This window comes from Ischnura elegans, chromosome 7 (genome assembly GCF_921293095.1).
Source record: "Ischnura elegans chromosome 7, ioIscEleg1.1, whole genome shotgun sequence".
Taxonomy (NCBI): domain Eukaryota; kingdom Metazoa; phylum Arthropoda; class Insecta; order Odonata; family Coenagrionidae; genus Ischnura; species Ischnura elegans.
Window position 1 is genome coordinate 107,606,220 of NC_060252.1, and position 25,426 is coordinate 107,631,645.

Below are 25,426 nucleotides of genomic sequence, written 5' to 3' on the forward strand. Positions count from 1 at the left end.
ATCCTTCGGGGCATTCAAAAACATAAGCCGACAGTATTCCGAGAAATTTTAGTGGTTAGGTTTATAAGGTGCATATTTTCAATGAGTGAGACTGTTTCCAAATCGTGCGCGTCCAAGCAAATTATGCTGACGTCATTTCACACGAAAATCTAGCTCTTCCTTATATATTGTCTAGATGTTTAACGCTTTTATACCCTGCTATTGGTTCATTTCCCTCGGTTCAATCAGCAAATTTTTTCTCGAAGTCTCCTATTCACAATTTACCCATCACCTGATGTGTATGATAAAAAAATATCTTGGTGCTCAAATTGGCAGCGATCGTTTGACGGTAGTGAAGCACGTTTGAAGGCAGTGAACGTTTGAAAGCTGTCGTGTTCGGGGGTCGCAGGGAACACTATACATCTCCATCCTTCCCCGTATGTTCTAAAGGCCATTTTACACGGTACACGGAATTGCGCAATCTGACGTACGTGCGAAGGCGCAATCAAAATTGCGTCGTGTAAAGCGATGAATTGTTAGAACACATGCGAGAATGCGTGGATATGAGACGGCAAAATAGCCCCGGTTCTAATTTCGTTCATGCATTCGCGCAATTCCACGCCATTATAGAAATTAATGCAGCTCTAACCTTCGCAATTCCGTGCCCCGTGTAAAACGGCCTTAACACCCGTGCATGTGACGGGGGCATTTGGAACACCAGGTTTCGACAAAGAATATTAAAAATAAAAAAAATGAAAACAATATTTATGCACTGTCTCCGAAGCAGTTATTCAAGGAAAAAATGAATCCCCGCACCAATTCGTTTGGTAAAATATCTCTTCTAAATGATCGCTACTGTCGGACCTCGAGGTTGATGATGTTCTCCCTATCACACTGAAAGTCATCTATCCTCAATTGCTCATGCATTCATGCATGCTTGGTACATACCCTAAGAGTTTCTAGCGGCTCCTTATATAATTCGCTTAAAAGCTGTGTGACGCTTTATACTCGCTTGTTGCAGTTTTTCACGAATCTCGCAGGTATTTTTCAGTGTAAACTGGCGGTTCAAGGCTTAATAGGGAACTTGCATATATTTCAGATATAATCGAGAGCTCCAAAATTATATAAAAATATATGTTTTCATACCACGGTGATAGTTTTTTTATTATTTTATGACGAGGTTTGCGATATTTAATTCATCAAAGTTCATGAGAATTTTCAAATACAAGTGAGAATCGAAAACGTCCGATTATTGGCTGGTAGAAAAGTGACGTCATTATTCAGTACGAGGAGGCACGGCGGCACGTCCATGGTAGAGGTTGCATACTTGAATACAAGCGACGGCGTGGTTATGATTCATTTCTTGAGGTGCAGGCGTATCGGAGTTGTTCATTGTGACTTCAGGGCTATTATTTGATCTATTTCTCCTCCATTGAAAGCGATAGATTGCGTAAAGATGAAGGAATATGGTTATTCATAGGCTGACCCTAGCTTCCTGTTACTGATTCCATCATGATATCAGGATATTTTAGTGAAACTGTAGACTTCCGAAAACCCCGAAGCCACTTCCTATTCTGCAGAAAGAATCGGTTAATCGCACTTCGATCAATAAAATAAACACAACGTCTTCAGGTGTTAATAAGTTACTTTTGTAATTAAGGCCTTCCTAAAGTGGCATTAAAATGTGAATATTATCCAAACAGAGTCCTTAATATATTTTGGGAGCTTTTCTCACGGTACCTATATGTGGAACCTACTCTCAATATTAGCTCATGGTCATTGCGATCGTTGTCACTTAAATATTCCGTATCGGGAATCCAATAGGGATAACCACTTTCCATTCCGGATCCCATGTGATCGTATCGCTGCGTGTGGGAGGGTGAGTACTAGAAAGTACCTGTCTTTCCCTTTTACATGAGAAAGCGTTCCCGCAGCATGCTTGACGAATTATAGCTTGAAGGTCTTATCCTCCACCCCAAATCCTTGGTATATATATTTTTAGCGCGCCCACTCCAAATGAACCCTGAGACGCACCCCCTGGTGAACCCCCGGAAACATTTTTCTGAATGCGGCCTTGCAGTGACACGAGGTCTATTACAAACATTTCCACACCGGAACACAGACTTTCAAAAACTTCATAATTCTTAGGCCTTTGAATGACAATTTTAGTGTTCTGGGTGTCATTTGTAAACGCTTTCAACGTGTACATGTCCGTCCACAGAACGAAGAGCCGAAATAGTTATCATCGCAGGCATTATTTGCTTGTATACTTGAAACGTCTCCTATTTTTAAGGATGTGGAATGGTCTTTGAAGTCTTGCGAATGTATGCTAATGAGAAGGAACATACATCCAGATTAAGATGCCGCGGGTGGAGCGATATGAAGACGGGAATTTTGGCGAATGAAAGGGAGCGCAGGGAAACATTTCGAGGTAAACATGAACCGAGGGGCCAAGCGAAGAGCCGATATCGCCGCTTCATTGTTCGTGCCGTCTGGGCGGCGGTGGGATTAAAATCACGGAAGTACATCTCCGCCGGCCGTAAAATGAGAGGGAGGCCCGCTATTTTATTTGGGAAGTTCATGCAGGGAGAGAAATACTCTCCCAGCGTACTATATTACGCCTCCAACGGGGCAATATAAACGCGGGGCCCCCACGATCGCGTCGCACTGAAGCAATGGAAGAGAGACAGAGCCATATCTCAACAGATTATCGCCAAGGGTCCCCGCTGAAATTTGCAGGGCCTTTGGGTGCCAGGGCAACGGGCAACAATGGAGGACGCGGTAGGTGTCCCCTTGGCGGGGGTGCCGCTCGGGCGAATAAAAGTCTCAAGTTCGCGAGGGGCGAGTTTATTTGCCGAGGCCGGACGGTCCGGTCGGTTCCCGTGGGTGGCTGGTTCGTTCATTTCGCCATTGTCGCCTCTTTAGCGGGTATCCTGCCGCGGGCGCCCGGTCGGGGGGCGGCGCCCCCCCTGCGTGCAAAGGTGCAGGGGTGGGCGCAAATCGAGTTGTTTGTTGCTGGGCCCTTGAATCGAATCCGGCACCAGGGCACCAAAAAGCACTCCTTAGATCGCACAAAAGTAGTTGAACTGAAAAATATTTGCGAGTATTCAAAACGTCATTGTGATAAAACGACTCAAGACTTCATTTTTATTTTTTTGTAATTCAATGCATTAAGTGCATTTTGTAAAATGCTGCTTCACAGTCATAGTTTGTATCCATAGGTGTCGAGGATGATTAGGTGCAGAGGTAAACCGATTTGAGAAGAACATTAGAGAAAATGGACGCTGCATTGAAAGCATCAGAAAGACCATTGCTTTGGCCAAATAGGCGTCTATGAATAAGAAAAAGGTGATGGGAAGATAAGGGCATTATGTGATAGTATCAGGAAAATGTTGGCTAAGGTCTTTATGTCTGGAGTTTATGCGGCGGTAACATAGATGCTGAGGATAGAGGACAAGAAATGGCTGGGGTTTTTGAGATGTGGGTATGAAGAACAATGGAGAAGGTGTAGAGGCCTGATAGGAGGAGTAACGATGAAGTGCTGGACATGGTGGGCTAGGAGAGTGAACTTCATAAGGATACTGAACTTCGGAGGAGACAGAAGTAGTAGATGACAGGAGCGCTAAGCGGGATTGAGGTGTGCGAATCTGTGCTAGAGGAAGGGTTATTCCATGGAAGTGGATTTATTATGATTAAATATAATGAATGAAGCGTTAAAATTCAACATCAGATGATGTTATAAAGAAAGTATAGGCATTATATCCCAATATTATTTTATTCGTAAACGGGAAGGTGAGACAAATGAGGTGAAACAAGAATGGTCCGCGGGAGAAAAATGCGATACATCTACATCTACATAATATAATTCACAGTGTCCGGCGATATCTAGTGGAAATGTTTTATATCCATGGGAATAAAATAAAATGGTAAATTTCCACATAATTTTATTTACAAAATACTGACCCGGTTTCGACATCGATTTCGGGTCGGTATTTTCTAAATAAAATTGTGTGGAAATTTACCATTTTATTTTATTCTCTACATAATATCCTGCGAGCCGCCTCTACGGTGCTTGGCAGGGGGTGATCAATTAGCAGCATATATATTGCAATTGGACTCCCACATGCACACCACACAGTCCAGAAAACGTCACGCATGCTAGCAAATTGTACTACCATATGCTCTTAGAAATAATAATAAAATTAAGAAACATGCATTTAGTTTTACATAGGTTAGTAGGGTACACTATAAGTCATCTAATCTATTTATGAGTTTAATCTCTGCCGTTACAATCTCTTATTGATCGTGGAAAAAGGCATTCTGAATCCGTCTGTTCTACAGTCTCTTATTTCACTTATATGACCTGATCTTCCGCAGTATGTTGGCGTCCGTAAGATATGGCTAACTTCGTTAGAAAAGACACTGCACTTGAATTTATCTGAAAGGTTTAGTCTATTTTTCAATCTACGGTCTGACTGAAATTCCCATCCGAGTTTATCTGAGAAGTCATTTACACTAGGAAGACAATTAGCCCGGTCAAATTAGCCCAAAAAATAGGGGTACCCTTGCATAAATTGCCAACAAGCTGAAAATTTGCATGAACCTTAAGGATACCACTAATGAATTCCTGAAAAGTCCCCATCGATCCCGTGTGTGCAAAAAATTTTATTCAAGGTCTAAGGTCACAAAAATGAGTTTTTTGCATTTTTTCGCCAAACGGTTAGTTTTATGATAAAAATTGCTCAGACCACAATTGTAGATTAGAAATTTATCTACAAATTTGTCATTTCACTTTTTTCTCTAAGATTTACCGTTTCCGAATGTAGGCTGGTGCTGTATTCTTCGTAATATGCATGACTATATTATTGCGCTCTCCGAACATTATTGGACGCGTAACTCAGCCTACATTCGAATGGCTTTTTCTCAGAAACGGTAAATCTTAGAGAAAAAAGTGAAATGACAAATTCGTCGATAAATTTTTTATCTACAATTTTGGTCTGAGCAATTTTTATCATAAAACTAACTGTTTGGCGAAAAAACTCATTTTTGTGACCTTTGACCTTGAATAAAATTGTATGCACACACGGGATCGATGGGGACTTTTCAGGATTTCATAAGAGTGGTATCCTTGAGGTTCATATAAATTTTCATCTTGTTGGCAATTTATGCAAGGGTCAATGTCTATTTTGACCGGGCTAAATCGTAACGACAAAGGTTGTCCCCGGAGCGGACGCACCTTATTAGTATGTCGCATCTGCCACTGAAAATATTTAACTCTCATCTCCTTATCAAATTCAAATGGTAGGCTAAAGCCAATTTTATGGATAAAGAACTAGATATTTAACTACATCTCACTAGCAGGTAATACTTTTTTGTTTCATATGATCACCATTGTGGGTATTTTCATATTTAGTAAAGAGGCAATATTCCCTTAAAATTTTATCAAGTAAATTAACTAATGGAACTGAATCTAAAAATCGAATCAATCGAGGAGTACTCCGCTCAAGTGAAATTTTGAGCCAATGGTTACTAAATGCAAAGATACACATGCAATAATTTAAAATGATGTTTAAAATGTTGGACATGACGCCATTGCCATGAAGTCAAAGCGTTGACCACTAGGGGTAAACACTTGATAGGGAATATAGGTTAAACTCCCGATTGGGAATAAAGATGCTGCCATTCAATTGATGCACAGGCTCAAAAAAATTTTAATTCGAATTTTCTTAGCATCTTGTCGGTATCGCAAATATACGCCATAGCAATTTTATTTGATTTATTATCATGCCTTCATATCCAGTTCATATCTCTCCCATTGGTGTGCTATTTAATAAAAATTTCTAATGAAAATGATAATTTTTTGTAACTAGCTTATAGGTTAAATTGAAAATTAGCTTCTTTGAGTATTTTTTGCGAATTAACGTAAAACGGCTCTGGTGGCCTGGGAATGCTAGGAAATCCAAAAATTTTTCAATGGAATTGAAACTTTCAAGGTTGAATTTCATTTGGAGCACTAATCGTATAAGAGTTCAATGTATGTGTGATAAAGAGTCCTATAATATTTACTCCTTTCATCAGATTTTATTCAGACTTGAATTCGTAGTTTTGGCCCTCACGCACGAGATGAAACAAGCAAAAAATTAAAAAGTTTCGAATTACCGAAATAACTCGTTCGAAATTCCCATATTTAGCGGAAGTGTAAACCATAATAGGAAGTTTTTTTTTCCATTCTCCTCTTTTGACCATTAAATCGGTGGCATTCAGAGTGATACATGACGCGGTGCTTTTCATAATATTCCTGAGGTGGTACCGAATTTCATTTTTTCCTGCATTCCAAGGCAATTTAATTCAATTTGCTACATAACTGCAATTTTCAGGTTATTATGGAAATTAAAATACCACTTTGTCAAATTCTTCTTTCTGTGGCTAATACTCTTTAATTTCGAGCCATCATGGTCTCCTTTTTTTACATATGTCGCTTATGCTGCCTTTTTTATGCAGCTCTTTAGAAGTGAGAGTGTGGAATTAAGCGTACACCAGAAGGAATTGAAATAAATTTTTTTCTGCACTTAAGGAATGCTAAACTTACTTGGTAGGTCTTCTTGTACTGCATTAAAGCGAAATCGTAAAAAACAAGAGCGTCTGATTCAATTAATTATGAAGTATATCAACGGTTTAATAAAATGCTTCGGGTAATAACCAAGAATCTTAAAAAGATTTATTATTTAGCTCTTCAAAAAAAAAAAAAACGTGAGCGTAATTCTCGCCCTTAGTAAATAAGAATTAAAATGCATTAACCATCATATTTCCATAGCTCCTAATTCCCAGTTTTTTCCATTTCCACTCCTTAAATTATTTACTTTTTACCGAATCTCGTGACTTATTCTGCGCATAAATGCTTTTTATGCTCAATATGAGTAATTATCAGTTAATTCAACTAACCTTAGTCTGTACGTGTGTAAATCACTTTTATATCAGCCATTGGGTGACACTTGATTATCATTCATTTTGCTTTATGGAGTGAAAACCTTCTTGAAAAAAGCGTATGCAGTCCTTTGTTAATTTTTTCAATGCTTATAAACTTTGAATGTAATTCCTCCGACAGTTAGCTATGACAAGAGCTTTGCAATCTTTTGGAAGGAATAAAAACATGATATCACTTCCTTTGCAATTTGTTAACATTTTTGTACATATTTTGATGCCATTTTGCGCATAAATACACATATTCTGCTCATAAATAAAACCTATTCCAAATGGAATTTCAATTATGTAAAGAAAAGGAATTTATATGTGCATTACTTTGCTTTGGAGACGATTTAACGACATTGAAACCGTTAAACATTTCAAGAAGATTACTTTATAGAGTAAATTAATCTTGCAAGTTCCACTAAAAACTTATTCAATGACACAACATGTTTCATTTTTTTCACAACATGTTTCAGCGTTTCCAAGTCATTTTTGAAGGTAAAGTGTGTGTCGAAAGTCGTAATGCTAGTGAATAAAGTTCACCAGTGGAATTTGCTAGAATTCTGTTATTTTTGACGGACCAGTGCTGTCACATCTCACCTGAAACTACCACTTTCATTTGATTACTGAAAGTTTTACGCCCCAAAATCCGTATGTTTTGAATCAGTCAGCCTTCTAAAAACAAATATTTATTGGAGAGTGAAAATATTGTTCAAGTGACTATGGTCATTTTTTAAAAGTTGCGAATACCAAGATGGTAGAGAATATTTGGCTAATTGCTTGAAGAAACTGATAGCCTTCGCATATCCTGTATATCTTATGCAAATATCTGTACGCATCAACTTGCCACAAACTACTTCCTACGTCATATGACTCAAACGAAATCTGCTTTATATTGAATTAGATAATGTAATATTCCTTATGTGTGTTCCCCACGGGAGGTTCGAGGTTATCTTAACTCCCAGGTACTTCACTTGGTCTGTTGCCTTTATATTAATACCATCCACTGCATGAACATGGTTGGACGAATTCTGCAAGACATGTACCGTAATGAATTTTCTCAGATTAAGTTCGAGTCCCCACTCTTGGCTCCACAAATGAACGTTGTTTTAGTCAGATGGCAGAATTTCACAGTCAGAGTGATCAATAATTTCGCGATAGATGACAGCGTCGCCAGAAAATAAGCGTGTTTTCCTGTTAATTCGGGAGCAGATATCATTAATGTATATAATGAACAACAGGGGGCCGATTACGCTTCCTTGTGGAACACCAGATGTAACATCAGAGCTAATTCCGTCAAGAACTACTTTTTAGATACGATCATTCAGGAAGTCGCGTATCCAGTTTACCACTGTTCCGCTTTCGTCTAATCCACTAGTTTAATTTCGCGATAGACGACAGCGTCGTAGAGAGGGAGGGGGGAGCAATGAAGGCAGTAAAGAGGGGATGAAGGGGTGGGACTGTATTTTTGCGGCGCGCGACGGCACTTTTGATAAATGAAATCGTGCGGTGGAATGAGCTGCTTCTTCCCAGAGAAGGCCGCGCGCAAGCAAATGCACGGTTTTGTCCGTCATTATCCGTCCGCCAGGAGGCGTGGTGGCAGTGAATGATTAACGACACCACGGCTACCGCAGGGAACAGAGGAAAGAAGCTCCAGTGATGAGAAATGGTGGGAGTAAAGATGTCGCGACATCTACGCAAGGAAAGAAAAAAAAAGATAGAGTCCATGTGCGTTAAGAGGTGGCTGTGTCGTTTTAAAATGAACTCGGAAAATATGGGAAACAGACGCTCTCAGAAAATGCAATCTCCAAGAGAGAGAGTTCGGGTTCCCGTTAAATGATCTCATTATATGGAAACCCTTCATGATCTTTTCTACTGTTTTTGTTGAGAAAAGTTTTATATTCGTCTTTGATACTAAGTCTAGGGAAGAGTATTCGGGTCTCCTCCAATGAAAACCCTTCAACATGAGGAGGTGAATAACAAATTGGCTTAGCTGAACGATACACTCCTAGTGCATAGTTTAGAAAAAAATGGATTTTATCTGCGTTAAAAAGGAAAAAATTGTTTTTAATGTGAAGTGTTTTTTCAGTTCATATACCTTCATAACTCACTTAAAGCAAAATTATTAATTTGTTGCTTATGTTGCTCCCTCATAATTTAACGACCATAAAGTTCATAAACAAGATAGATGTGCGGCTGTTTATTGGAAGTGATCTCTTATTTGAAAAATCGCACTGGAAACATTATCACGCTCGATGAACGCTGATTTTAGATGTAGGTACTCTTCCTTCGAACGTATCAACATCTAGTCCTTCTATTTAATGACATTAAGGGCCCCCGCGCACTGGCAACTTTTACAAAGCAACTATTTAGCTGCTTTCAGGAAGTCCCATGAAACACACGGCAGTTGCGACAACTAAAAAGTCGCCTGTGCGCGGGGCCACAGTCAATTCCGTGTGTTTCATTTGATCATCCACAAAGCAACTAAATAGTTGCTTTGTAAAAGATGCCAGTGCACGGGGGCCCTAATGTCATTAACGAAGCATTTGTGGAGACTAGTATATACTGCTATTCAGCCGAAAGCCGTGTTTATTTTACGAGATCCAACTTCACAAAACTCAGAATCTATTCCAAAACTTTTTCATTACCAACATCTGTACGTATATTATACAAAAAACTTGTTAAATGAATTTTATGTGGCAGAAGAACATTGCATACCAGTTATTCAAAATAAAACAATTGTTCTCGATAAAGGCAACAAATTTCCTAATTCTGTTATATTAATTCTACCCTTTTTTATTTTCCTATATTTTTAAAGCGGGTTATCATTTTATCTAGTTGCTATTAGTACCTTGGCCAGATTCAAATATTGGTTGTCTATTTCTATTTTTTTTGTTGCCATTTTATCTCATACACTAGGCTAACTGCCTTAAAATCATGCGAGTGCAGATAAACCAATAGATATAGCCAGGATAAATGTGTAAGAGATCATCGTAATCCTTTCGATGAAAGGTCTTCGTGGAAATTGCGAGTGATTATTCTGCTATCATTTGATAAACCAAAAACCGAGCAGATTAATGTCGCACTCACGTTTAGGGCCACATCAACGCAGCAGGCCCCGGCCCCGGGTCGCAGCGAAACTTTAAAGATGAAAAACGTCCTTGCCACGCGAATTCCTCAAACCCGATGGGAAATAATCAATTCCATGCGATTATCTCGGCCTGGAATCGCGTGAGTAATGGCGCGAGTCACACTTATCGCCTTAATCGATGGCACTGAAGCTCTCTGTCCGTTCGGGAGTATTATGTAACGCGATATTCGTTTCTAATGAGGCAATATTTGTGTTGTGCAGGTCTCTGCAGGTTTCGCGCCCCGATGTCTCGATAAAGGCCGAAACAAATTGAACGATCTCCCTCCAAAAGATTTCGGCTTGATAAATATCGCAGATGCAAGACCTCGAAAATATTAAGATGACATCTAAGTTTGATGGTCCCCATTAGCTTTTATGTGCCCCGTATTACCGGACTTAAATAACCCTTTACTCCCGTAAGCGATTCTTCTTCGCGTCTTCTGTTGAACAGCCGCCATGCTTTTATGACAATTTCAATCTTGAAAGCCTTATTTTCTGCCACAAGAAGTACTGAATGTTAGGAAAAAAACATTTAGAATACAATAAACAAATATTACGCTCATAATAATTTACTCAACATGCGAGGTACTATTTTACAAAATGCACTCCACTCTATCACCACTTATGAGGTCAGTTAGACCAGGGGCGCTGCGAAGATTAAGGCTAGGGGGGATTTTAGGCGCAATTAATACTTTGGGGTGTAGGGGTATTACATACCCGCCAGGGTAAGTGGGAGGTGCTATGGCCCTCCTTTAGAAAAATTGTAAGATAAATGGTTCAAAATGGCGAGTTCTACGGCCTTCTGAGGGATATTTGATTAATCCTAAGCTATTACTATTTTATAAGTAATACTGATCCAAATAAGTAAAATGGATTAAACTTAAAAATTTCTCTGAGCTCTGGGGAAAATTTCTGTGACCCCCCCTCGCTGCTCCACTGAGTTAGACATTATTATGTTAGTCTCGTGGCTTATCAGGCCTCAACGTGACTAAAGATTCACAATGTAATTGCAAATCTGAAAAGTTATTCTTAATTCTTCTCTAATAAGGAGGGGCTAATCCTGTGTCTCTAAGGTCCAATTCCTGGCAACACCATGTCCCTTAGTGCTTTCTAGATACGCGCCAATTCCATGAGTGTTCTTTCTTTACATCAGCAGTAATTGAGCCAAATAATGAATCGTCTGTTATTCTTGAGATGGTAAATTAAATGAAAAAATTGAAGCCTTGACTCCAGATTATTTTCGTGTCTTAGTATACTTTGTTTATGCGACGAGTTTCTTTCTGGATGCATAGCATCGCACTGTTTCATGAATGAATCTGCTTTCTTCTTTGAAATACTGATTAAATCGCCTATATTTAGCTGTCAACAACAGTCACATAGTGTTGAAATCATCGAATTTCGAGCAAACCTACACGCAAGCTACAGACTCATCGCACTTCGCCTAGTGTAAAATGTATCTACATCTGCATCTACATGATGACCTGCGAGCCACCTCTAGGGTGTTTGGCAGGGGGTGATCAATCACCAACATGCAGATTGCAATTGGACTCCCACATGCGCACCACGCGGTCCAAAAAACGTCACGCATACTAACAAATTATACTACCATATGCTGTTAGAAACAACAATAATAAAATTAAAAAACATGCTTTAAACTTAACATAGGTTAGTACGCTACACTAAAAATCATCTAATCTATTTATGAGTTCTATCGCTGCCGTTATAATCTCTTATTGATCGTGGAAAAAAAGACATTCTGAATCTGTCTATTCTACAGTCTATCTCTCTTATTTTATTCATATGATCTGATCTTCCGTAGTATGTTGGCGTCCGTAAGATATGGCTAACTTCATTAGAAAAGACACTGCTCTTGAATTTATCTAAAAGGTTTAGTCTATTTTTCAATCTACGGTCCGACAGAAATTCCCATCCAAGTTTATCTAACAGGTCATTTACACTTACAATACTATCGTAACGACCTTTCACATACCTGTCAGCTCTTCTTTGCCCGCGTTCTAACTCTGTTATTAAGCACTAAAGTACTTGAAAGTGTAAGTGTTTCGCTTTTCCGCTGCTTCATACTCTCACGTTTCTTCCACCTCGCACTATCTCCCCCCCCGTCAACCCTTCAGAAACGGCGAAAATTTTGAAAAATGGTCCCATGCCTTTCGCTGAAGATTTTCCCGCTACAAATGGGCGTGGATGGAAAGAAAGGACGACTCTCCTTCTTCTTCTTCTGTGCGAAATATAAAGGCAAGACCGAGAGAAGTCCTCACACAGGCACAGACTCAGTGGTCGAGACAAGGGAGTCAAAGAGAGAGAAAGGGTGTTCTGACCGCCTCCCTCCACCATTGTCACCATTCTGGGACGCGCGAAGAATGGGCAAGGAATGAGAGAATGAAAGTGTTTTTTAGGACGAGAAAGAGAGAGGGGGAGGGGTAGGTAGATAAGCAACGGCGACGAGAAGAACCGAAATATTTCCCCCGAAGGGGTTCTCTTTCCAACCCCTTCCCACACCCCTTTCCTGACCGAAGGTCCCCCTTCCCCCCCGACCTCCACCGTCCAACTCGGAGCCCTTCAAAACCGTGCCTGCCCTTTTCCTAACAGCAGTGGAGAGGAGATCAGATCAGCGATCATCTCCGGCGATAAAAACGTGTATAAAGGCAGCGCGTCGTAAGACATTCCCCGATGGTGATTCGTTGTTAGCGTTCGCGGGGTTATCGCGAAGGCTCATCTGTCATTTGGAAGGCAGAATGGACATGGGAATGGTATGGAGTTGGAATGGCCGGGAGCGTTTAGCCAGCCCCCCCCCCCTTACCCCCAACCCATTCCCCCCCATTCCCCTTTCACGGAGGAATCACTTTCTCAGTGGCACTCTAGCTGTGTCGAGTCCGACCCGATAATTGTATTCGCAACTTCTTTTTTTTTCACTCACGAATTCGTCGCAACGGTTTCCCTCCTAGTCGGGTGTGAATAGCAGTAACAAGTGTATTCTGGAGGCTCCGAAAAATGTTTCATGGTGTCGTACCGGCTGTTTTGCGACGGGGATTCCGGGAGTAACAAGTTTCCCTCGATTATAAGAGGTCTGTTGCGGTCCGTTGTCTCAGTATATAGGAGCCGCAAAAGTGAAAAAATTCCACTGGAAGCATCCAGCAAAATGTAAAATTTGGCGTTTCGTGGCGTCTCGTTTACGCAAATGAAAATAATGACGTAATAATTTATGCAAAAATTTCAAAAGTCCAATTAAAATAATTATGTAGTACATTCAGAATAATCCTGATAGTTTGAATAAAAAGGTGACGAGAAGGTACACTTTGTATCCAATAAGTGGGTACTCCATTCGCTCGAAGCCTTTCGCCTATATAAATAAGTGGCAACTTAAACGTTACTAAAAAGACTGTATGAGGGTTAAAATGCACCATTATTCAGCACTGTATTTGCTTACCTATTACTATACAAATAATTAGCTTGCAGACATTTTTCGAAATACTGAGTTTGCTGAGATATAATATTCTCTCGTCCTTGAAACAAGATAATAAGTGAAACGAGAAAACAGATGAAGGAGCGACAAGATCGAACGATATATAGAATACGTCCTCTTGATTAACTCAGCGGGGAAGTTTGTAAAAAACTACTTTCTTCTGTTCAAAATATTGTTCATCCTGACGCAAGTATATGGGTACATGTATAGCCACCGATGCGTGACCCACTTAAACGGCTCTAAGGTAATTCCGCAATTTAGTTCTTCTATAGAAGATTCATCCAGAATTTGCTGGCTTTGGTATTACGCGGTGGACCGTGTAGTCGTAATTCTTTGCGTTGCATTATTTATTGAAAACAATCAGAACTTTTAAAGGCTTCAACCAGTTGTAGAGAAAGTTATTTTCGCCAAGATATAGCATATGTTACGATTTATATTCAATTTGTTATTATTTCCCTTAATTCGTATTCGAGTCAAACAACATTGTAGTAAACAGAGGTTTCAATGTTTGCTCGTATAAATCTACTTGCATTAATACTAAAGATAATAAATGTATAGTTTTCGCGGTCAAATCCAGTTTCTTATTTATTTATTTGATTATGTGACAACACTATGCTACCAAGAAACCATACTTGAAATTTCAAATGTATGTATTTTCTTCTCTTTCTAATATAATTTTTTCTTGTAGCTTGCCATTTAATGAGGAATGAAAATTTCTCGTGTCAATGTGAATTTAGATTCATTTTACGAGTAATAAATTGAGGGTATTGACATAGATATGATCCATTACCACCAAATAAACAAACAAAATAATATTTTGCGTATGAAAGACAAAGGATGGATTTTATTCCATCGTCTCGGTGTTGGCGGGGTAACGTCTTCGCCTGCCAAACAAGAGGTCGTGGGTTCGAGTCCCGCCTGGGTAAGTTTCCCCCCGTTCAGGGCATGATTGTTCGTATACGTTTACTTGTTACTATAATAGATTATTTTACCCGTTAACTGAATATTTCTGACAAACTATAATGAAATTCATTACGCCATCGCAAAAGACTAACTTTGGGAGCTCAATTTTGAATTTTTTTTTTGTTTTTTGAAATTTTGAAAGTTTTACATCGTCTGAGATTACCAATGCATGCATGAAGCACAGAGTTCAGGGAAACGTCTCTTAATAATCACCTATTAAAAATGCCATAGGGTAGGAAAGTTTCCTTCGTTTGATTAGGTAATAATAATCCTTATTTAATTAATAATCCTTATTATCCTGCATCAGCAGTCTGCGCCTGGCGGCGCACATATCCTCACCCCAAGGTCACCTCACTTTGCGTCAACGGGAACCAGAACGACGTCACACGGGCTTTTCCCGGCATTCATACTTAGCCGTCGCGTTTTCGTGGGCTTGAAATTTTTCACTTTTCATTTAATCGCGAAAAATAGATATCGTTATTTAAAAATCTAAAAGCGTGAAATACGTACTCCAGGAGTAATAATCTTTCGATTTAAGCAATAAAAAAGTAATAGGAAACCACCCTATTGTCTCCTCGCAGACAATAATGAGAGAGATTCGCTCAGTCGTAACCAAGATTCAAAAGGCTAGAAGAATATCGGGCCTGTGTGGTTGAATAGTATACGTTGGTGGAGTAGGGAGACATTTTTCGGGACTGAGGGAATGGCGGGGGAAGGTGGAGAAGGTGTGAGGTGTGGTGGGACTGTTCGCGAAGCTATTTGCAGACGGCCGTAAAAATTCCTCCCCACGAATGTATCTTTTCTCCCCTCGCTAACTGAGTGAGTACTATCTGATCGGTAACAACGATAACTATACCTATTTCCGCATATGTGCATTAAATTATGGCGAAGGAGGGATCTGAAGATGAACCGACAGGTAGATGGCATTGACATTTTAAGCGGTAAAAATACTGTCGACCGAAGCTGGACCATAGCTCGAGTGTCGATGCCAAATATATTCCAATCCGAAGAGCCTTTAAAGGCCTGGAATATGTTCATTGCTTTGAGTTGGCCAATTGGGAATTTGATTTATTTTTAGTGCGAATATGCAAGTGCGAATTACATGAACCTCAATAATCAGTGAAGTTCATAGATTATTATGAGGTACTTTCATAGCAAACGACTATATTCGAAAGTGCATTAAATTTTCTTAATTTTTCTCTTAATAATCGGGAACAATGGCCGTCATTTGTGGGTTTCGTTTGTCGTTGTATGGTTAAAATAATTTCAAGGAAAAACATTGAATTACTATTTACTTTTGCAAAGCTTGTTTTTTCATTAGATATTTTTGGATGGTACTTAAAATAAAAAATGGATAAAAAGTCATTGCTGGTATTATACCTCCTGACTTGAAATCACGCAATATTAGGATACTTTCCCTTACTACTTTAATTCTTAAGACTTCTTTTATGAATCAAATACAACCAGTTTTTTCTGCAAGTTCAAATGACTGACCGCATTGTATCTCAGTCTGAAAATATTACATTACGATATGGTACACACTATCGCATGAATATATGGTGAAATTTTTTAAGTCTCGTAAAAATACAACTACACCTATCAGTCCTTACTATTTTTCATCATTTTTCGATCGAAAAAATGTCTACCTACACATTTTTGCTCACCCTGTCCCAAACATAGTATCATTCGAGGGTAAGCTGAGCCCATGACTGTCAGTCCTTTGACATTCTTACTTCCGAGTCAAAGCCTCAGTGGAAGTTACGGGAATAAGATCCGACAAATATTCTCCCCGAATGCAGAACCTACACACCCAAAACCATAGGTGACCGAAAAAAGTTATTTGGATGTTGACCGAAAAAAACCCTTCGCTTTAATCCAAGGTGAAAGCAACGTTCCAAATGCCCATGTTTACCGTCTCCGGAGAAGCGATGCTAATACTTTCCGTTCATCCCTTTCTGCCAAAGACGACGCAAAAGGGAGTGGATATTAAAAAAAGGGTTGTTTGGAGACGGAGAATGGGATGCGGAAAGAGGAAGCCCCGATCGCACGCTGCGGATTAGGGGGAGCAGACAGGAGAAGACTGGGGAGGGGTGGTGCGAGGAGGCTTAGTGGCTCTCGCCAGGGCCGCTTGCTGCTAGTGCCGAGGGGGGAGCCGTCACCGGAGGAGGCATTCGTGGAAGAGTGCAGAATGGGAAACTGTCTCTTTTCCTTGTGACGCGTCGTCGGCAGACGGGAAAATGTCGGGGAGATGCAAAGCCATCAGGGTCGCGGGAGGGAGGAGAGTTTAGAGACGTCCAGGAGGGAGAAACTACGCATCGCGGGAAAAGCAGGAAGGAGTTGAGCCACATGCTTGGGAGGCCAGCGTTAGGCCTTCACTCAACTTTTCACCTCTTCTAATAAAATGATAGACCTACCAATTTTATAACTTAAGGAGGGAGGTGATAGGTATCTAAGAAACTAAAAATAGAAAAAATCGAAGGGTTGGCCACACCGTCGAAAATCGATTTGAAAGTTTTAATTTGTTATAATTCTATTTAGCTTTCTTACTCTATTAATTCTATTTGACTTTCTTAAATCCAATTATACGATCAATTTATTATCTTTCTCGATTCTAGACCTTTACAATGAACCATTTAGTCGTGATATACTTTACTTATTTCAGGAGATAAGATGTCTAATACGAATATTCTTTCGGAAAATTTTAGTTAACATACCCTAAAATATTTTTTAACTTCTAAATGCAATACGAAAAGAAATTGAAGTTTTCGTTTCATAAACAATTGAAAGTAAAAGTTAAATGCAATTTGCCAAATTTGACCAGAATCAGAGAAGGGGCAATCACCTCGCCGAAATTTGTAGAATGATAAAGCGGTTGTGTAAACATAATTTTCGATTATTATTTACTTCAGTTTTAAATTGGGGGACTTGTGTAAAAAGCAGCTTATTTTTCAGTTCAAAATAACCAACACAATGTACCTAATGGCATCGTTTCTCTTAGTTACGGTATTCAATTCTCTAATTATTTAACTCTACAGTATAGATAGTAACTGTGAATGGCCAAAATGGATTAATAATATGTTAGTCCTTTTATTATTTTCTTGACTCTCTTCCTAGTAGGCGATTCCTATTTTATATTGCATGTATTTATCAGCAATATTTTAATTTTCCCTATGATCATTGGTCTTCTATTTCCACTTGAATTTTTATAAGGATTGAGTTTTGTAAAACTTCGTTAACTATTTCCGAAATTGAAGATGATTCATTGGTGCATGATATCCAATATTCCTCTGAGGACCAAAATTTAACCCGATTTTGTCGAAGAGTGAACTCATTTTCTGCATGGCTCCTTTGAGCCTTTAAGATGAGATTGCCCCCGATAGGTAAGATAATGTCCATTTTAGTATGTTTCAAAGTTCCAGGAAGGACGAGAAGCGATTTTTGCTGGCACAAACCCAGTTCGCACGCTCATTCTTCGAGGTGTAAGAGATATTGGTCGTGAGATAAAGCCGATGAGGATTTCGAAATGTGTCAGAGAGAAGAGGTAAACAAGTTTGTATTTGACGAGCAGTGGTCATGGCCTTTAGCACCCACCACACGCGCGCCGGGGTCCATTGCTCAGCAGCGAAGATTCCCCGTGGGATAAATCCTTTTCAGGGTTTCGCATGTCCGTAGCAAACAAAGGACACGTTCCGTGGGTCGTCACGACGGCAAAAGGGGTGCTGGCGTGGGAGTTTTGCAGGGTTCCAATAGGGTCAGCCTCGCACAGAATAAGCGCTACGACAGTGTTTCTGCGAGGGAAATTAGAGAATAAGAGAGCGTCTTCGAAAAAATGTGTTTTCCGACTGCTGATTTCCGTTTATATTTATGCTCTCCTTTCCAAATGATGAGGATTTAAATTAACATTCCAAATTTACATATTTTATCGCGTTCAAAGTAGTCGCTAATTTCATTCCAGCTTAGAAATAGAATAGAATAAAAAATGAAATTTATTATTCCAGGACAAGTTTGTCCCTTAGGAACATATAGGATTATAAATATAATAGAGTCAGACATATTACAAGAATAAGTAGATTTACATTATACATCGATGTCACAGAATGCGACTAAGTGTATGACAGAGTAGAATGAAAAAATACATATGTATATATATAATTAACAGCAACGCAAACGTATGAACTCATAAATACATGTGATTTTATTGACTTTAGCATTAGCACAATAATCAGTTAAGTTACAGTATTCAATTCATGTTAAGTGCGTTAATGCATTAAGTTTTAGTATTTACATGTAGCAGTATTTCATAATATTTCTTTTTGAATTGTCTTACATTTTTAGATTTTTTTTATTCGCATGGCAATTGATTCCATATTTCGCAGGAGGTGATATAGAAAGACCTAGCGTAAATGGATATTCTATGGTATGGTATGTAGAGTTCTTCCATATGGCGTGTCGGGCGTTTATTTGTTTTAGCATTATATTGTATATTTTTGTGTAAATATGTGGGAAGTTCAATTGTAATTAACTTGTATAAAATGTAGCCTTATAAAGTAGACGCCTATCTTGTATTTTTTAACCATCTTAGTTTTTCAAAATATGGTGTCTCATGTTCATAACATGTGATGTCAAAAATATACCTTATACAGGAATTCTGAATCCTCTGCAGTTTCAGATTTAGTTCGTTTGTAAGGTCAGAATATACCACGCAGCAATAATCTATATGAGGGAAAATAAGAGTATCAACTAATTTTTGGCGAAGAGGGACGGGGATAAGGTGTCTAAATTGTTTTAACTGATATAGAGTCTTACTTCAACGTATTATTATTTCCGAAGTACTTTCCGACCAAATATTGGGAGTCTTCCGGGATATTGGGTGGAGAAGTCGAAATAGTGGCCGATTGGAAAACAATTAATCCATGAGTCATCATCCTTGAATCCAGTAATTCTCGGGAGAATCAGTTGAGGCGACTACATTACTGAGACTGCTTTAACTGATAACTTATTCTCACTAGTAGCAGAGCGTGTGTGATTAGTACCATACTGCGCACTCTATCTGCCTGCCTGTCGCTTTTATGGCGTCTTTGCTGAGTGATCGGAGGTTGAAATAAAAACAGCCATCTTATTTTAAATCTGTATGACTACAATCTCTCAAGTGACCATTCCAGATTAAAGGGGATTCATTGCAACCTCTATGTTCCTTTCTTGCAGTAACTTTTCCAGATGAGAACGGAAAAGGCCACTTCCCTCCACCATGACGCATTTTGCGTCCAATTGAATCGGCGAAGTCGACTCTCAACTCCGTTTGTACAACGAGACGCTTTGATAACCATTCCGCTTGTCACGTGGATACCCACACTTTTGATCTTCTCCCTCACCTTTGTCACACACTTAACCTCTCCTAACTGTGGACGTAATCTCACACTGTAATTAAGTATGTTGATTAAATGAGTGGTGGAGCTTCTTCCTCTGCCCAGCGTCGCAAATATTCGTTCGTCCTAAATATCTGACGGAGTCGGTTGAAGCTAGCAGATGAAGACCAGAAATGAGAAAAAGATAATGAATGCACTACTTATTTAGGAAGACCATTCGGAATTTTGATGCGGTACGATCGTGACAAACTCCTACTGCAAAAGTGGCTCAGGAAAATTATATGGAACAGTAAACTGCTGAATTATCTAAGTTGGTGGTAAACTTTTCTATCTCTGCTTCAAAACAGCTGACATAATTTTCAGTCCTTTGAAACTCATGTCGCCATTATTTTGCTCAAGCCGCGTTTCTGTGGCGTATGGGGTTCAATACTTAGCTTTTTTATTCCGAAAACTTTCCTGCTATTTTCCACAGAATTCAACGCAGAATATGTTTATGGTCATAGGATATGATCTGAGTGCTGCTGGCATTATTATTTTCGAGTGTTCGTTCTCAGATGCTGATCTCTGCCAATTTCCCATAACGGCATCCTAACTAAATTCCATGCAAACCCTTTTTTCTATCCCTATTTTCCATTTTCCCGCCGTATTCACCAAAGGTTCTTTTTCCTTGCAGATCCAGCACACCGCTATGTGGGGGTGGAGGGACAATAGCGCACAGCGGGAGATCGAGGAAGCACAAATTGATCTTGCTTTCCGGCCGGATATGGAAGAGTGATGAATTTGTAAGTCTCGAGTTTTCTTTCTCCGTGGTCAAGTAGTTAATCATCTGCGCGCACAGAGTCGTGTGCGGTGCAGGAGGAAACGGTTCTCACGAAAGCGTTTCTGTGTATCCCACGAAAGGCAAAACAAGTGAGGCCTCTTCGTGTTCTCCTGGCCAACATCTTCGCTCTCCAGAATCAGTTGCAATCGAGATTCAGCCGAAGTACTCTTCGAAGTCTCTCTTTTACATGTTTTTTTTGTAAGTGTTATCTCATGCTACCTTTTTTTGTAGAATAAATTCTCACTTAAAGATATCACTTTTAGATAAGAAGACCGGGTAACTCTACATTCGTCGTGCTGTGCGTCCATAGGCGCAGAGATTTAAAGAGAGACGCGAATGAGGACTAGGAGGAATTGAGGGAAAATTATTGAGGTAACCTATACATCAGTATTATTTCATTCTTGAATGCAATGAAGACATAAAAGACAGTTTTTGATGTTGTAAAGCTGGCATAATAGGCAATAGTGTGCTTAAAAGTACTATATTGTTATGAAATGCAATCCAGTAGAATTTTGACTATTATACTGCTGAGTCTTTGTTAAATCAAAGAGTATACACACAAAGGACAAAATCGCTTGCTTCCATTGAAATGTTGTCGTCGGGAATGCGCGCCATGTTCTCAGTAAGTTAAAACGGGCGGGGTTTCAAAAACCCATTTTGAGTAGACGGCCTTGAGTGCAGAAGCTGGAAGAACGGAATTGTATAGGGCCGATGTATTTTTATATCAAGCATGTATATACCGGTTTTCGATTCAACTAAACATGTTAAAACTACAACTGACTGCAGAATAAAGTGTCTGCCAAAGTAAGTGTGAAAAACTGCAGAATAAAGTCTGTAAAGCTAAAAAGAAAAAAAAAAAGCCGTCAAGAGATTAAAAGCGTTACTAAACGTTATTAAGCATGTTTTACATTCCGTGGTTAAATATTGGTACTATACACAATAAAATGAATGCGTTTGAATTTGTTACTGTGAATCATTTCATTGTATACGTGATGGGGGTGAATGCAATTATTTTCTCAGTAGTGAGTGTTCGGCAAATTTCCGCATTGCTTAATGCTACGTCCACTGTAAATTTGATCCTCACGCTCGCAGGCGACCCATCCGTGCATAGAGACGTGTGTGACGCTCACTGGGAATAGGGACAGTGCGACTCGCGAACAACTGTCTCCAACTTTCCTACTGCATCCTATGCTCCGTCATTTCAATTCGCGCAATCTTGCTGTTAAAAGGAAGCGTTGTTACTATCTTTCTGCCGAGTGACTATTTCAGAGAGCCAATGACGAGAAGAGTTATATAGATGTTAGATATGCCTGTGCTAATAAATTTAGTATATTTTTCCTGTAGTATTTCCCCGTTTCTGATTTAACCATGGTTAACCTCTCACGTAAGTGACTGAAGTATCTTTTTGTTGATTAATTTGTTTAAATGTTGAAAAAAATCAATCGCCTGTTGTAGGAGACTTGAAAATTTCCTTAACTTCACGCTATTTTCAAAGTCACTAGTGAGTTGCAACTTGAATTAGTATTCTTAGATTTTAATTGGTGGAATCTGATTGTCATGTAAAAGGAAAACATTCCACCGTGTCATAGGACTGATAATAGGCATAGGAAATTGTCTGTACAACGTGGGTAGCCCACGTGTTCTTCAAAGAAATAAGCCGGGGATGTCGTCTATGTCCATCGGTGCGCTCTATGATAGTAATTAATTCAGTCTTAACTTAATATGTTAAGTGAAATTTGTTCATAATTTCTGATGAAAGGAAGGACTGTCGTAATCGTAATTTAAAAAATTAACAGACCATGGTTTCGAAAAATTCCTGTTCGTTGATTACCTTGAGTTTTTAACTAACGGTGACGTTCCACGCCGTAACCGTGATTGGTCAAATAAATTACGCGTAATTAAGGCGTCCTTTACTTTCATCTATAGTGCCAGTGGCGTAACTATGGAGGGGATGAGGGGATAGGTTCTACTCAAAGCATCAGAGAAATAAAAAAGTTATTTCAAAATATTGCCTAGTTTTGAAATATAATAACTACATCTGCTTAAATTTAAATTTTTAGTGCCAAAATGATGGAAAATTTATATCAGGCATGTAATTTTTCAAAAAAAATTTCCACCCCAGGCCATCCCATCCCCCTTCAAAGCATATTACTAGTTACGCCCCTATGCAGTGCCCTCTGAGTAGTAAATAATATCTTTATGCTGATCAGGCCTTACTGTGCTACGTTTAGTGGAAAGGAGACTTCAACGCTCGAAGACAGTCTCTCTCACTCTATACCGTGCAGCATTTATAGGGAAAAAGAGACTTCAACACACGACGACCCCTGTCCCGTCATTTCCATCCGGACTTGTCGGAAGGAAGCATTCTTTCCGTCTTCCATGGCATCTCACAACCGTTTCGGAAGAGAGAACAGCAAGAGATCGGAGAGGCCACACAGGAAATCGATGGAATGGGAGCACCACAAACACGGTGCAGACAAAGGCGTGTGTATAGTTCGGGGTTTGGTCCCCAGCGGAGCGTCTCCGGGGTGGTCCAAGGAGAAGAGCGGGTGGATCGGAGGGGAACCCCAAACAGAGACGTGTCGCCCTCCTTCACCTCATGGCGTTTCATGTCTTCTAACCGTAAATCCACGATTCTCTCAGTATTCCGTTCACACAAACACCTCACAAGACGCTCACATGACCTTCCCCCGCAGAGCTGTTCGAATGAAGACGTCCTCTGGTACGAGCACAAAAGTTGAACGCGATGCTCATTGCTCAGGAGCGAGGCGTGTGGCCAGGATGCTGTGTAAGACGGAATGAAGGGACATGTTGAATAGGAGTGACACCGGGATATAAATCCTTCCGACTACGGAGGTGTCTCTCTACTAGGCAATCGCCCAAGGAATATTGGAATCAATGTACATTCCACTTTTCAGAGAGATTGTCCTTAGCACAAGTAGTTCCCATGAATCATATCAACTCAAACTGTAGGATATCTTTGGTGTGCACAAAATAACTCATGTTGTACCCAAATTTCATGTCGCAGCATTTAGGATTCTCAATAATTATGCTCGATTTGGAAACAAAAGAAAGGCTTATAAACCATTTTTTCTATAGCTCATGCATTTTATGCAGATTCTCGTACCCCTTCATGCGTCGTTTTGGTCTACAAGATCTCTATTTAGCTCCTTTATATTTTCTCGTGATAAGGGGAAAATCTAATTTTCATCTTGGTTATTTTTCTAGCTGTAGGTATGGGCTTCGGGAGATCATAGCATCAAAATTCCAGATTTAATGGTGGAATTCTGTACATCTTAAGCACTTATTCGCTTTTGCAAGATTCGTAGCTTAGTCTTCTTTTTAGATGAGATATTGAAGATATTTGAATCAAAATTATAAATCATCACAATAGATTAACTTAGGTTAACTTTCAATGCTTACTTTAAAAATTTTAAGGTTCATCCGCAAGTTTTCTTATTTTTCAATTTCTTTCTATGGAAAAAACACACTGGTGGCCATATATAAACACAATTAATAGTTTTTAAGTCTTGTATTTAATGCGAAAATACTTCATTGCGACACGTAGGTAACTATTATTAGACCGTACTGTAACACTTAGCCGAATATTATTACGGAAATGAATTCCCATTAGAATAGTTACATCCAAGAATTTTGTCACGTATCTCGGAATTAAATTGGAACTCATCAAAAACAAACACATCTTGCAAACCTTTTTTACTACCGTTCCACTGAAATAGGGGCCGAATATGATACAATATGGTGAATATTTGTACTTTATAATAGCTCTCTGAGCAGATGACAACACGGTTTTTTTCCATCATTGTTTACCAATAATAAATTGACAAATAAAAGATGCAAACGTCATGAACAATTTGATAGACATTTTGAATCGTGATAGATGAGAACTCACAGAAAAAGAATTCATTTGTACTCCGTTCGGAAACAATCCCAATAACGCATCACTGTTTTCAAACATAAATGCCAGATCGTTAGACTTGGGAATATTTGGCGATGAATTTTCCTTTTGCAAATGTATTTATTAATTTTTCAAAACCTTTCTCCATTATCGGATACTGCCCTTTTTCTCACTTTTATTCCATGGCACTGTTAGAGTTTTAATATTTTTAATCCATTAAGCTGCCTGTGCCACGAATTGCGAGGTTGTATCTAGACGTAAAATGAAGTTTGAAATTACCGTAAAATTCCCAGCGGAGAACCCTTATGAAGTCAATCGTAGGCGCATTTAGAGAGAAATTTTTCCCGCCATCCAATGGATATTTTATAGTTTTGCAAAAAATCCTAAGAAAATTAGTACATATTAGTTACTTAATAGGTCGAAAACTTGGTGTGAATTCGAAGTTCTTTTGCAAAGGAAAGCGATTTTAAGTAAGCTTGTAAGAGTGAATACTTAACCTCTCATACAATAAGTTTCATCACGCTTTATGCAAGGAATAACCTTGGACAAATAGTTGAGAATAAGAGGCACTGAATCGCATTAGCTGGGATTCTCCATATCTGCAATGTCAGTTATTTTAGAGCCAACATAATAATAATGAACTTCGTGAGCTGAATGGAAAAATAAGTGATGCGATCACTAAAGAACCGCCACCATTAAAAAGATGGTATGAACATGCTTTTATTTGGATGATGGTGCCATAATTTTGAATAAAAAAAATTGTATCTTAGATGTGCACACGCTTTTGATTGGCTATGAAAAT